This window comes from Metopolophium dirhodum, chromosome 5, assembly GCF_019925205.1.
Source record: "Metopolophium dirhodum isolate CAU chromosome 5, ASM1992520v1, whole genome shotgun sequence".
Classification (NCBI taxonomy): Eukaryota; Metazoa; Arthropoda; class Insecta; order Hemiptera; family Aphididae; genus Metopolophium; species Metopolophium dirhodum.
This window is the reverse complement of record NC_083564.1, coordinates 16617275-16634118: the sequence shown is the minus strand read 5'-3', so window position 1 is coordinate 16634118 and position 16844 is coordinate 16617275. Positions and strand designations below refer to the sequence as shown.

Here is a 16844-nt window from a genome sequence, read left to right as displayed (position 1 = left end):
TAAATAAAATGTACAAACATTTAAAAATAAAAACTATTGGTAATAATCGACTTCGTCGAAATTATTAGAGCCCCTAATATAATATATATTACGGAAAATGTACAAAACAATTTAATCCTACCCGGGCGACATGTGCATTTCGAATAAAATAAATACCATTTAAGTTTTTTTTTATAATTTTTTATTAAACTGCCACTTTAATATTAAATTGGTTGTACAAAAAATATTAATACTCAAATAATAATTGTTTGAATTTTACGGAGGGTGCCTACAATGAAAAGGCAATACCTACTAATATTTTATATTTCTATATAATAAAAACAAAATATGACTATTTGTTTTATTGCAATATTATTATTTAATAAACTATTTATTTTATTAACCAGTAGTGTGGAATTTTCACCGTATTTAACTATTACAAAGTTAATTAATTTAACCATATTTTGTTTTTAAATGATACTTCGATACAGAAAATACAATTATTTAACAATTCATTGCTGTATAGTCATTTCAATATTATAACTCAACTTCACTCAATATTTCAAGTATCTTTATGGTACGAATAATTATTGTATTATTATTATGTTCAACTTTAAAAGGTATAAAAACAAATTTAATTCTGTATCGGAATAATAATATGTCGAATGAAATTTACAATAATACTATCTAAACAGTAAACAGTATTGATGCCTTGCAATAATAAAATTGGTTTCAAAACTGTTTTGATATATCCGCTGTTTTTTTTTTCTCTCTCTCTCCTTTTCCTCTAAATACTCATGTAACTTTCTTGTATATTTAAAATGTAATTGGAATTTATTCCGTAATAAACAATATTATTATTATAAGTACAACATTATAGAACATAATAATACTATGATATTCTGCAGGTACACTCATAATATAGACTTATACACAGAACCAGAACAGCTTAACCAAATAGTAAACTATTAACGTTTTTGAATATATTTGTTATACATAATTTTAAGTAAGTTGTTAAAAAACAAAATGTTTGTATCGTTTGTGTAATGTCTGTGCGTTGCGCACGTAACTAGTAACTACGTAAGTAATCTATTTATTATATGTTTGGTAATTGGTTTATTTGTAAGGATAAATTGTGTGTTATCGATTTTATAATTTTACTATCGGTGATCACCGACAGGCGACAATATTGACTTCGTCTCTTTATATTTTGAAAAAGTGTTGACGTATTTTCTCAATTATTTTTTTAAATACAGTACTTATAATTCTGAAAGAGGGTGTCTAAGGGCCATCACAATGTCCCGTTATGTTACACAAAATTACACTTGTGTAATTGGAATAAATCCTTACAATAAAGCCTGGATAAACGCAAAAGTTATCAAACGTTTTAGGTAGGTATAGGTAGTTAAAAATCCAACGATATAAATTATAAACTCGTGGTTTTTTTCTTAAAGTCGTTTCATGACGTTTTAATTCTAAATAAAGATTAAAGCGAAAGCTGTACAACGTTAAATTAATTCTAAATAACTTAAAACAAAATTTTTTTACAAATGCAAGCCACGATTCTAATGTCGCATATTACCTGATGAAAAAAAGTAATACCATACTAAATTTTCGACTAAACACGTGTCTGATTCATACGTCGTGTACCCTGTTCATCGGTCCTCTCTTATGACTTATTTTTTACCACGTATAAAACGATGACTTTTAATATCGATGGCACGTATAGCTGTGGTCTTCGTCATCGTTGCAAGAAGGATTTTACAGATCGAGTGGAGAGTGCGCCGGTATATTATATAAACGAGGTACCTATAATATATAAACTGTCGTCGTCGCCTATAATCGAAATTCGATCCCGTGGCCGGAAGGGATTCTGCAAGAGCGGTGCGGCGTGGGTAAAATCGACACGGCTCTGCAGCAACACTGCAGCTCCCTCTCGGCAGCGTCCAAGTCGTCCGCGATAACGACAGTTTGATTGATGACGACCGGACCGACTTCGGACTTATAAATATAATAAATCGCGCGTGCGGTCCGAATCGCCGGCGGAAAGCAAAACAAAAACTCGCGCCCGTAGGCACCACCACCGCCGCCGCCGTCTCGGTTTGAGAGAGAGAGAGGAGACCCGACGACGTCTGTCACGCGCTATACTCTATTAATCCCCCGACTTGTCGCTGATTTCTCTTTGTTATCCTCCACACACAGACGACACACATATATATTATATACCGTGGTTATGGGCAAGATGTTTTGGACGGAGCGAAAACTGCAGCAGCACGCCCGCCAGACCCACTCGCTATCCATCCGTCAGCTCCTCGACGGCGATGTGTTTATTACGACGAATATATCACCACAGCGAGTGCGACGACGGCGTTCGACGCGTAAATGGCTTTTATAAACAAACCCCTATACGTTATATACCTACATGTATATAATACGTGTGCGTGCCACTCTTCCGGGTCACCCCCACCCACCCTTAACCTAACCTACCCACCACACAACTGACCCATTTCCCCCACCCTCGCCAAACAGCCGATGGCGGTGTTCGGTACTAGTCGACTGGCCCGGCCTCGGGTCCCCGCTGAAAGCCTCGTCGGAGAAAAACACATATTGCACCCTACACATACCGCGATGACACGTGCGATTGTTATTGATTGAGTATTATAGGTAGGTATAAATGTATAATGTACATATAACTGCCACTGCATATCAATAAGCATTTTATTGACGGAGCGGAATGAACACCGTTTTTTGTTCTTTAAATTACGTTATGAATATAATAGTCTTTTCTATTTTGTAGTCAACCTCTGCTCTGCTCTCCCCAACATCAACGCATCAATCGATACATGTACACCTACTTATAAGTTAGCTTACTAATAGGTAGTACAACAACTGGTTAAAAATGTGATTCTATGCGTGGGTTATAGGGACAGACACAATTGCAGTGACACGAATAAGTTAGCAGGTGTTCAAGTTGCAAACATAGTCTACCGTAAAAGCTATATAATGATATTATGTTATATCACTGTTGTAACTTGGAGGTCTCGAGAGAGTGCAGTAAATTAATTTAGGACGGGGAGACAGGGGTGCTGAACCTATTGGCAGGTTAGACAAATTATTTATTTGTTAAATTGGCAGGTAGGCACTTTGTCGAAATTTAGCACTCAAAAATATTTTTACTTCATTGCTAAATCTTCCATTTAATGCAAAAGAAAATGAGTGAACAAATATTTCTACATAGGTATTTTCTAAATAATGAATTCACCAATTATAAAATCTTAATAATTATTTGAAACTCACTTCAAGGCATATTTTGTACTTTGAAAAAAGTAGGATCATTTCGTTGAATCCCACAATATTAACGGCAAAATTATTAACTATTATAAATCTGTGCATTTTTCAAATTATTATTATTTTTTTTTGTATCATTACAATTTTCATCCTATAGATTTGTATGATACAATCACATACAATCATTTCTCAATATTATAAATATGACGTGTTTATAGTGTCACCTGCTATAAACGCACTTAATTAATACCAACGTTATTGTGACGATTTTGTGCGGTGTAACTCCTCGGTGGTAAAATTATGAATCTCCCTGCGGTGTAGTATAAACTTCAGCTATAATCTCGAATTGTTATGTGATTCTAAAAATGAGAATGAATAAAATGTACTAGATATGTTAGGTATCCAATGATCACTAGTCTTATTATGACTTTTGTCCAAACGATAAACATATAAATATAATCTCATCCTAAACGATGTATTAGACATATATAATATGTATATAACCTAGTCCATATACATTTCGACCAAATGAAAACCACCTGTGCTCAGTGCTGGTTAGTTTGCGTGTACTGGTTTGGTGGCCAAATCTTACCCAGTAGGGGGTACGCCGCACGTCGCATGTCCATGGGTGTATTTGTGTTAACCCACATAAAAAAAAATTGTCTCTTTGAAACAAGCTGCAGCAGAAGCCGAGTCGAGTCAGCGAGTGTCTATATATTATATCGTTAACGCAGTCTCTTGAGCGCGTCTAGAGATTTTTTAACGATTCGCGACTACACGACGTATAATAATATTTATCAAGTGTTAAAAATTCATCATATAATATTATACGACGTTCGTTATAAAAGAATCTCGTAAAACCAGACGTTCGATTACAACGCGTCGGCGATCTCGTAAACAAGCCGATGGTATACTATAATATTATTTATTAGAAGTAGTTATAGCAGTTATAGGTCGTGTTACTGATTATATTACGCCGTGGAAGTTGTATTGTGTTATGCGTAGGTATACTACCGAAAATAACGACGACGCGGCCGGCTAGCGTACAATACGTGAGGACATGAAAAATTCATCGCGTCACCTCGTCGCAGGTTTCGAGTGAAAAAAAATTGATAGTAATAATAATAAAGATAATAATAACCGCTAACAATCTGTGCGGCGTCCGGCCTCAGCACGCGCGCCTGTCCCCGGCGGCCGACTAAACCACCCTCGGGAATATTTCTACACGCTGGAGGGTACGCGAAACACCCATATATGTATAAAAATCTCTCTAAAAGTGCGTATACATATTATATATTATTATATTGTACGGGGGTGAGTATCCCCTTACGCTGACTGCTGCTTCTTTATTACCTTTCGAGTACCTGCCACGCGCACCACTCCAAATTTGATATCTGATACAACATAATATATATTATATATAATATTATTATCGAGTCCCGTTCAAAATTAGCGCAAAACGTTCAATGTAACAACGCGATAATGTGCTCATCGTGTATAGTAGTAGGTAGGTATATTATATTATTATTATTGTTATTTCGTTTTATACATTTATAATATTATACATCGCTGCAGAGGTTTAATAACTATTGCCTATTATACGAAATACACGCAATATTGTTACGAGCACTCCGTCGAGAATCATCAACAGTTATACCGCATATACCTAGATATTATACAGTATACACAGTCGATTAACACTAATTAATACTAATTTAGTGTGTTTTGGGTAAATAATATTATAACAATGATAATAGTATAGAACCTAACCCATAGTTTGTACTAAGTTATAATGATATTTAAATGTGACATTACAATTTAATAAGTAAAATTAAAAAATACTCGAAAAACACTAAAATACATGCCAATTATGAATAGGTATTTTTTCTTAAATACTTTTGCTTAAAAGTACCTACTTATAATGCGGTATGTATTTTAAACACTTTTTGGATGTATGTTATTAAATACAACTTTCAAAGTATTATTTTACAAGACTTATATTATTACCTATACTTTTAGTGGCCAGTTTATTGTTATTATCCGTGGGAAACATGAGTTCTCTGCAATTAATATAATATAATGATAATAATAATATTTTATCGTATAATGAATAGCGATATTATTATTATAATCTGCAGCAGCTGATTACCGTAATCGTAGCGGAATAATTGCATATCAGTATTGGTTCGAATTGGAACATTTTACCGCACTAAGTTATTTTTAATTGCTCTTGGTTTTGATTTTAGTTTTAAATAAACTTCACCAAAAATATTCAACCTTAAATATACCTCTGCAAACTAATCATATATTCATACCATATGGTAGGTAGGTATTGGGATATCCAAATCCGGATTTGTCAGCTTTTAATTATTTTGTATCATAAATAATTTATTCTTAATGATGAATTTGGACAAAACGGTTGTTAATTTATTTTATATAGGTCCAAATAGCTGTATTCGTTGACAAGAAAAATATTTTTTGTGCATTAATTGAAACGTGCACCAGGCACCTACTTTGGTAAATTATATAAATCCAAAAATCCAGATATTCCCGGGATGTGTACGATAGCCTCGAGTATACAAATATATAACATGCAATATTTTTTCATATTAGTTTAGAGCAAAATGGTGCGTTCGTGTTTATAATATTTTATTGATTTATTCAGAATATTATGCAGCTGCGTGCCTGGATAAAATAAATACTGTCGAAAATTAAATATTATTATTTCAAATTGCACGGATTAATTAAAAATTAAAGTTGTCTTTAGCTCGAATGTAGAAAAAGTGGTATATATTATTATATTATTAGATCATTATGCCGCAAACAGTTGTTGTTGAGGAAAAGAATAGCTTTTCAGCAGATAGACTTTATTAGATATGGTTTTTTATTTGCGTATTGTATAATGTAAATTATACTTTGTTCTTCCTATTAAAGTTCAAAAATTAATATTACAAGCTTACCTATCTGGAGAAACTACGGGTTGGACCAGTTAGGCCATGGCCTAAAAATACTGACTTAAGAAAATGTAATACTTATTTTGTAATTTGGTACATTTTTTTCACATTTATTATTTGGCATAGTCTAATAAAATTGTCTAGTTTCGCTTATGCCTGTGCATTTTAAATCGTCCTCGTTTAACGTCGCTTTTAATGCATTATGTATTACACGTTTAATATAAATAATATTTTTAATTATTTTATATTATAAACGTTATGGATTTCATCAGATATTTTAGCGGGAAATAATACGAATCCCTCCTAACCGTCGTGACTTAATTATATATATTAATACATAGCGATGGAAAATAAAATAATAATAATAATATTAAATCAAATAGTCGGTCGATGTTATGTGTACACACGCCGAGAGTACAATAACGTGCTATAATATTATATTGTTACACACAATGCGAGCGGGAAAACACGACGTTAGTGTATTATATTATTATTATTATATTCTAGTCTACTCGCCGCGAAAGAAGACATTATTATATAATATTTTATATCGCCGCGGAGAGCATAAAATAGGATTAAGAGGGTCGTCGGGTGAGGAATACAAAATATTTTTGTGCTGCAGCTAAAGGGCAATTTTGTTTGTTAAAGTCTCAAATATCCGTCACCGTACGAGCGTTGCCTATTGTGAGCGCAGCGAGTGGATTTCCGATATAATATATCATTATTCCATCGATCAATTGTATACGCACCGGCCGTATATTATTTATATTGAACATGCGATATAAATATATAATATAATACAATAATAATAATGTGTGTTGTCATTTGGAACTTACATCATATTATATAGTATATAAATGCCGGTGATACATTTAATGTAAGACACTCGGAGTTTTTTTGAAAAATGTTATTTTTAATACTAGCTATATAGTATGAATAAATTTACTTTTAATAGAACCGCGGTTATAAAATCTTAATACAAACAATCGTAACTATATAGGTATTGGTAACTAACGTACGAATAACGCAGACGCAACGGGGATATTATAAGGTGTTCAAACTTATGTTGATAGAAACCTATAACAATGCGTTTATTATTTGAAAGACAATTAATTTGTATCGATCTGGTATTTTGTTTAATTTTCAAAATAGGTTTTATCATAATATAGGTATAATATATTATGTAGGTATAGTTCATATTATTACGAATATATTAATAACTTATATAAAGAATTTTTCTATTTTGCACTATTGAGATTTCATTGGAAACCGATAATATTGCTGTATAATAGACGTTATAAGTATTACAAGAACTTTTGGAGCACTGCTCTTATCCTACATATTCATAAGACGCTATACATATAGTATCTACATATTGTGTAAAATAAAACTATACGTCGATGAGACAAATGCACATCGCGAGGGGTGCTACAAGGGTGCTTGACGCCATGAATCCTATATTAGCTATCACCTCGAACCGCATACCCACCATCCAAGTGCACCTAAGAATAACGGTTGTTACTATTCAACAGTCAATTATTAAAACAAATTAGTATATTTATTTTGATTTATGATAATAATGCACATAAAATGATAACGGTGGTGTTTGACGCGTTTGGGGGTGTGGCCCGTAACTCAATTACACCCTTATATACACGTAGACGATTTAAGCCGGTAAAGTATTATTGTCGAACAACATGTACCATGTACCTATACATTTTTCAACACACTTAGTACGGGTCTTGACCAGTTACCCTCGACTTCTTGGAATTTAAAAAATTTACAAATTGCCCAGATTGCCCACAACGTAAAAATGTAAAATAGCGCACCTGGTACAAAGAGTGAAATTTTACCAACATGGGTTATTAAATGGGTCTTTCATTTAAGACCCATTTAATGTGAACCATCTTTTTGTCTGTTGCATCTTCCCATCGAATTCTAACGGATAATTTACAAATTAGAAATGCGTTGCTGCCAAATTTGTTCCACGGTTGTTGGTCTCAACCTCAAGGCTGCCGATTCATGCATTTTTGGCTGATAAAAGATTCTTGTGATCCCGCGCGTACCCTCGCTATTCACCTGATCCGGCACCTTATGATTTTTTTTTCTTGTTCCTAGACTAAAATCAATGCTTAAAGGATAACGATTTCAATACACTGCAGATGAAATAAGAGTGAATACAAAACTTAAAGCCTTATATTATAACTCCGGATTAGTTCCTGAGGGATTTAGAAAAGTGGCAAGGTCATCGCTTGGACCACTGAATTTTGTCTGCAGGAGGATATATTTCGAATAAGATATCTTAAAAAATAATGCACAACACAATGTATATAATTACCATATTATTTATTAAAAATATAAAATCTCAGTACTTTTTGAAATGACAACCGTAAAATAGGTAATACCTATGCATCTATGAACTAGTTAGTCTGTTGTCTGTTTTATCAAACGAAATCTCCGAGGTCTGAGTATATTATTATTATTATTATTATTATTTATTAGACACTATATTATGTATACCTGACGAACGTAGACGTCTTCGCGATCGCCTTTATTAGGGACGACGCGCGCTCGTCATTCCCCTCGTCGTAAATCACGACGAAAAGAAAAAAAAATGAAAACGACATAATAAACCTCCACCCCATCCCACCCCAACCCACCAATACTGTACCGACCCGCCACTTGCAGTGTTCGCGGCCTGCAAACTCGCACTTCAAACGATATCAGTTTTACCCGGCAATTTGTGAAAGGCAAATATACACGCGAAACGATGACGGCGGCGGCGGCCGGAATACATATTATTATTATTATTATTATTATATATATACCAGACGGGGTTGGGGGGTGGTTTACGGTGAACGGCGTATATATATATTGCAGCTCGGCGTGTCCCTTTGCCGTGTGCGCGGCGCGGGGTGAAGTTTATTAAATCTTTGCCGAGTCTATTGACTGAGCGAGCGAGCGAACCGCCGCCGCCGTTCAGGGAATGTTGCCGAATATTAAAACGGCACAAAAGGAAGCCGCGCGCAATACACTCGACGACTATACGTGCGGTTTATATTGGTTTCGGTTCCCTAAATACATGTATATAATATATACATAATAGTATTATTGCTGTGCGTGTATATAGGTTGTATGAGTATTTATAAATTATAATAGGAAGAAACTTTTCGACCACCTAACAACGAATAATGAAATGATGACGATGATGATGATATTATGCATGACAACATAGAGTCTATGTCACAGACATATTATTCCATATTTGATAGTGTGCTTGATACGCGTCGATGTAGGTACCTTCAGAATCGCCTCGCAACCCCGTTGTTTGTATATAAAGTCTATCGAAAAGGTTTAGGAGTTGGTGTATTCGATGATTAAATAATATTATATTATATCGTGTAGGTATAGTAAGTTATACCAATATTTCACTCAAGTCATATTATAATTAATATAATATGTACCTATATATTATAAGAAACTCTGTATAGGTGGAAATTATAGAGTAATATAGTGGTTTAAACTTAAAACTTTTAAAGAGTGCAGAGGTTTTTACGTCATGTCAGCATTCATAAATGGAAAATAATTATGTGTATCATCACCTCGGTCTTTTTTTTATACGCACACCCCGCTCAAATATTACATCACTTCACAGTTCACGTATATCACTTCTGGTTTAAAAGTTACAGATCAATCACAAGATCATAATGATTTAGGGAGTGGATTTAATTTCTCTAAAAAACAAGAAAAATGCCTTTAACAATTGGGTTTATACAATTTAATGCACTTATAAAAAAATAGTTACAAAATGCTTAAGAAAAAATTATTTTGCGCAATTAATCGACTTGTTTCTGAAGATAGGTTGCTGTGTAAGCCACTTAATACATTTTAAAAATTGAAATATAATTTTTTCTTTTTTTAGAGGAAATCAAAATAATTTTAACAAATTTTCTGATAACATTATAAAGTAGGTATGTAAAAATAAAAATAATAAAGCCTTAAAACCTAAAAATGCACTCAAAATATCAAAAAACATTCTAACAAAAACAAAAGTTTTAAAAATGCAAAATTGAATTGTAGTTTTTTAATTTTCTAGTAATATATGAAATGAATTTTTTGTCACGCCTGCATCGAATGTTTGGTATTCGATATAGCAGTTGAAGCGTTGGAAAACGTAATTTTTCCGTCCAGCGGGCGGTAAAGTGGGAATCCCTAATAGTGCTGGGCGGTAAAGTGGAAATCCAAAAAAGTGCCGGGCGGTAAAGTGGAAATCCCCAAAAGTGCCGGGTGGTAAAGTGGAAATCCCCAAAAGTGCTGCTCGCACATTTGACGCGCGACGCGCGTATACCCTGCACAAACAGTCACTGAAATCTATACCACGGTCGTCGGTTTCTTACAAATTATAAACTTTTGGTTACATCTCATAATCATAATATAACCTCCATGCGTAACGCTTAAAATAAATTAAACCAAATCGTTTCTCGTCTTTCGAAATATTACAGTTGTCGTATAAATTATAGTCTAGTTGTTGCATAGATCCCTGCATTACCTTTGCCGTGATCGATGCATGCAGAGGCATGACAAAAAAATAGTATGTGTGGCTCATGCAGGAAGGTAATTACCACCCTTGCCACACAATATACTATTATGCTTAGAAACCATTTTTTTAGAATATTCTGAAAAAAATGCAATTTGCATTGAAATCCACTCCCTAAAATGAATGATCATTAGAATTAATTATGCATTACCACATCATCGTGTACAATAAAATATTATGATCATTGTACCTATCATTACAAATTAGGTACTTATGTACAAAAATTACAATATTAAAATCTATAATTCAAAAACTCAAAAATTGTACTTGTTAATATTTTCTTTAGCTTATTCTTTTGTCTTGCATTAATGTTCTTTTTTCTTACCTTGTAATATTATGAAATATCTATTATTATAATCTGTACTATACTAATGCCCCTGAGGCGTCGATAAAAAAATAAATAAAAAATAATAACGACTACCGTAGAATGATATACGAAACAATGATTGTGATTGCCGAGACAAATTCTCGATTAAAAACGTAAAACTTTTACGGCATTGCAAATTTCTATCCACTTACAGACCCAACGACTGCAGAACAATGCGATTATGCGTATCCATAGTTGTGCAAACGACGATCACTACAGTATCTAAACATAATATTATATTGGATATTATAGACTTTCGAGTCCGTAACTATTTTAATTGTTCTGCGCAAAAGTCTTGATAACCATTAAAGATCGATATGGCCTGTGGCGGCGTACTACTCACCACGGATACCAAAACGGAGACAAATATTCAATTAAAAACGTAGAACTTTTAGACAAACCTACTCGTGCCACTTCGACGAATAAATAAGGCGATTAAGCGTATCCATCATGTAATATATTATAAATGTGTTTTTATGACTTTGATAGGTACATATAGGTGTACGACGATCGATTGCATCCTAACCCATACATATTATATTGGACGTGTAGACTTTTAAGGCGGCCGGGCCGTAACAATTTTCACTGTTCTGCGCAAAAGTCTTAATAACCATTAAAGATCACTATGGTGGCTGACTACGTGCACGGCAGGATACAAAAGCGGTACAAAGGCGAGTGTATAGACATACGCGCGTCACTAAAAATCGTGGGGATACGCGTGTGTGTGCGAACGCCAGACTAGGACGGAGGGAACGCGGGTGTGGAGGTACAAATCCTTTTATGAAGCCTATGTATACAGACAGTCGTGCACGGGCCGGTTCTCATGGAGGCTTTGCGTGGTTTTTATTCGCCCCTCCGCGACCGCGGCTAAGGACCGTCGTCGTCCATTGTCAGTCGCCCGTCGGTTTGTACACATATCTATATTATATTGTGTGAGTGTGTATATGGGTGTGTGGGTGTATCTGTGTGCAATGCTTGCAGGCGTCTCATTCTTTCGAAATCGCATCCGCAAAGACATTCTTCATCCCGCTCGTCCGGTTCCGGTCGTTTTCCATTATTTGATTAGCTCCTCGGCGCACGCTTTATCCGTCGTAAAATCACGATTCCGAAAGACTTATATATATATATATCTGTATTTAGTATGCAACATTTTGCTCGTGGGGGGGGGGGTGAGCTAGGTCAGTATATACGACGTATATATATATTGGCGGTTAGAATCGCATATAAGAATTTGTCAATATTTGTCCTGTATTTCTGTTTTAAAAATCTCAGCACCCTATAAGTTTTCATGAAAACATAGTATAACTTACGACTACTATATATTATTATTTTTCCAGGCCGTGTATAGGACAAAAAGCGTAATAAAGAACGTACAATTTAAACCAAAGATCGTAGGAAAATAGCTATTTTTTGGGCGACGTGAAAGGCGAGAAATAAAAAAGTGCTATCACAATTTTTCTAACTTTTCAGGGAAGAAGTTTCAAGCTTTTAGATACACAAATAAATTGAGTTTTTCAATAACACTCATACCAAAGTCTTTATAAAATATTAAAATGTATACATCATGTTTAGGGTAATAAATTATTAATATTTCAATCCTATGTTCTATATGGTAATATTATTTTGCACACCGTAATCGTTATGAAAAAAAAAACAAAAATACGTTCTTCGCATCTGATAATAAGCATTCGACGGTACCTATATAAAATATAAATATAGGTACATTTTCGCATAGGTACTATATCAATTAGAATTATTTTATTCCAGCGAAGTTTTCAGTAACAATCAACGAATATAATTAGTTATAGCTATGCTTGACAATTTTGTTAATTTACAAAAAATAATTCATATTAATATTAACTGACAGAGGAACTTTTCAACATTCAGATCAAATTTTTTACATTTAATTTACGTTATTTGAAAGTATATTATAACTCCCCACTCCACCGTTCCCACCACAAGCACAGTTCGAAGGGGTAGGTAATTTTGTTATACATATATTAGAAAATCGTATTGTATTTTAATATTTAGTAAAAAAAATAATTGAATAATATTAGTATAGTAGTCGATGGACAGCGAGCGTTTTCGGCACCGTGCGCAGTACCCATCGACTGTGTTCGTTTCGGTTTTGAATTAAAATCGTTACCACACGATTCGAAGACGGAGCCGTCTTAACGCTATTGTTTTTATGTTTATTCGACGGAAAACTTTTTTTAATGCGACGCCGGTCGAACGACTTTAAACAGGAGATTATTATCGTTTATAAAATACGACCCACCCTTTTGTATATTATATGATATATCTCGTAGCTGTAATCTCGGAAATTCGAAAATGATATTATATCGAGAAAAACTCCAACGCACGCAAAGCTTAATAAATATAATATAATATTATTTTCTCTCGACGTCGTACGGGTGGGGGAAGACTTCCATACAAACCGCGACGCCAGCGGAATTACCGCTGTATAAAACGCATAGGTATTATACCTAGGTATAATATAAATACATTTCAAAGAGATATATTTTGTCTTTGAACATGTTTGATGGAGCAAAAGAAGAAAAAAATGAACGTATACGGACGAACCTCGATGACGAGATCGCTTGGGCCGAGTTTATGCCACGCGCGAAATCCTATTTGTTGTGCCGATGCGCTGACAAGACGCTCAGTGCTCGGTCTTTTCAATGTTTGGGGATTACAAGCGTGGGGTAATAATAATGCCCTTCTGCTCCTTTTTTCCTTCTTTTTCGTCACCGAAAGATTATGTATGTCAATGATTTCCCCCGGGACGACCGAGGCGGATGATAATTGATTTCGTAGTATTTCAGCTCATTTATCCGCGAAAACTTTCTCGTGCTTCTGCTAGCTCTCTCCCACGCCCCTCGACTCCCCCCCGCAATAGCCCACCCTTCACCTCCAATCAAGCGACGTTATAATATTATATATATATATACGGGTCCACTAAGAGATGATAATAATAATAATATATAAAAGTCGTTATCCGCGTTCTTTTCTCATTTCCATTTAAATCCGTTTGATATATCGTCGCAGTTAATTACTCCGCGAGACATTTTGTTTTTGTCCGACCGGATTTAATTAACATATTATACATATTATATTATATTTTTATCTTATTTTTCTCCGCGACGATCTGTCGCTTGGACCAGCTCGTTATACGAGATAATAAACACATTTGTTTTTCTTTACGCTTCGTAAAACAACGCTACGCTCTGAGTAAACCGTCGCTCGTCGAGAATAAGAAATAAAATAGTTTTAGAAGTTTAACTGAAATAATAATATAATATATAGGGGTAATTACAGGTAAACGAATTTAGTTTATTTTTCTATACACATATTTATATAAGTGAAAAACGATTGTTATACATTTTTAATAATTAATGTTTTGCGAGATATATCTATTTCACCGAAAAATTCGATGAATTCTATATGCTCAGGAGTTTTCAATCGGGAGGGGGTGAAGGGGAGGATATTTGTGTTGAAAAAATGTTGAGAATGAAAATTACAAAATATATAAATAATATTTATGGTTATTTATTTTACATGATTTATTATGAACTAAGTCTGGGGCATGGTACGATTTTGTTACGAGCAATAAGCTTATTGTGTGGAAAACACATAATTTTTACACATTTTTTTCATAAAATTTGTAATTTTAATTTTTTAATCATATTTTGATGGAAACTTTTTTTATTTTAGGAAAATCACTAAAATACTAGACAATACATACGTTCATTTTATCTATAGTTAGCAAGTACCTTAATATATTAAAAATGTGCAAAATAAAATTTTGGATAATACGTTACATTATAATATAATATATTATCTATATTATAAATTCTATGAACTATCGAAAAAAAAAACGTTGAAACGCTAGAAGACCCTAAGACCGAGATAATGTGTATAATGTATGTATATAATATATTTATATCATACCCACAGCCCGCAAACGGCGTAGCGACCGTGGTATAAGAACAAAAACCACACACCATATACAAATACCTAACCCTCTTGACGGCGTGCGATACGCGACACTGCGATTCAAACATTTTTTACTCCTATACCTGTCTCCGTATACACAAACACCCAACACACCCACACACAGACATATTATATTTTATGTATCATAGTCGCCTGCGCCGGTCGACTCTTTCGAAACCGAATCGAAGTCTTGACTTTTACATCACGCGCGCGGACCATTGTCAACGACCCCACCGCCACGCCACGCCGCATCCGCATCCGCAGCAGCACCAGCAGCAGCAGGTCCACGGGAAACAACCCTTCTGCATACCGTTTTATTGTCATCGGCACGAGGAATTGTTTTCCGACTCATCGGCTGCGAAGAGGGTCCTGCATTCGCGTATATGTATATAATGACGTCGGGCCCATTAGCGTGATTAATTCCGGTCGTTCCTTACGTTACGTAGCGGCGGCGGCGGCGGCGTTAGGGTTGCAGGCACACACGTATAGAGTCATACACATAACATAAATATAATAATACGTTTGTGTATATACATGTTGATGGTATATAATATGTACTCGTTTATCGATTAGAAATCGCGTCCACCGCGGCAAGACATCATGGTAAGTACATATTGTAATAATAGTGCGTATCGCCCGCGCTGGTTATAGTGGTAGTGGTGAGGGATAGGGGGGAGTTGATTTTTTAGTAGACTTTGATAGTTCCGCTTCACAGACCTCACATAAGCAAGGGAGTCTACTGGGATCCGGAAGTATCTATTGACCTATCTCCCCGACGGCTAAGATTGTGGATAATAATAATTGTTTAACACATCGAGCATTGGTTTAACCGTGCTCCGCATCTAACCAAATTTGGATTTTAGCATTTTTAATACGTGTACATAATATAATACGCTTATTTTTGTTTTGCCGAATTAAAATAATATTTTTAAGACGACTTATAATTCATTAGTAGGAATTATTTTTCCCATACGCCTCTTATCGATTCGTTTATGCACGTGCACACTCACACACACACACACACACACATACACTGCAGCTATCGATAAAAGTATTATTTTATCGCCGCCTGCGTATAAAATGCAAATCGGACCGCGCGGAGAACAGACGAGAATATATTTACTGCAAGACTGGTTTCATTCAATTGTTTATCAAACGATTTTGTTTTTATTTGTACAGAGTGGTGGTGGCGGTGGGAAAAAAAGAAAATATTGAATTAGACCAACGAATGCGGTGACGAGAGAGGGTGTGGAGGAAAAAAAGTATATATTGCCGCGTCTTCATCCTCGCCGGCTCGTCGTGATCACGTTTCTTTTCCAGAAATAAGCCACTTAAGCCACGCACGGACGAAAATACTATTTCTCATTCTTTATTTCGGAATCGTCGCGTTTTGTCGAAATCGGTTTTTCTTTTGTGTGCGCGATGTGTACTCAAAAAAAATATGTATATCATATTTATATATAAAAATACGCAGAACTCAGTGTATAACAATACTAACGAAATAAACACAAATGCTGTTGTTGGCCGACGATCAACTGCGGCTATGGTTCGACACCGAATGATTGACTTTACGTACGTCCGTCAAACCATGATTATTTCATGTACATGGCATATATTTTGTCGCCGAACGCACAACGATGATCTCTCTAAGAGTGAATGCGAT

General features: G+C 34.8%; 2 protein-coding genes across 2 annotated transcripts in view; one reads left to right on the top strand and one right to left on the bottom strand.

Annotated features, from left to right (window-relative positions):
* LOC132945482 (vesicular glutamate transporter 1-like) overlaps nt 1-16844 on the bottom strand; it is a 93173-nt gene that overhangs the window by 27272 nt on the left and 49057 nt on the right. The window lies entirely within an intron of this gene.
* Nucleotides 1-16844, top strand: part of LOC132945483 (uncharacterized) — a 50335-nt gene that overhangs the window by 28757 nt on the left and 4734 nt on the right. The window lies entirely within an intron of this gene.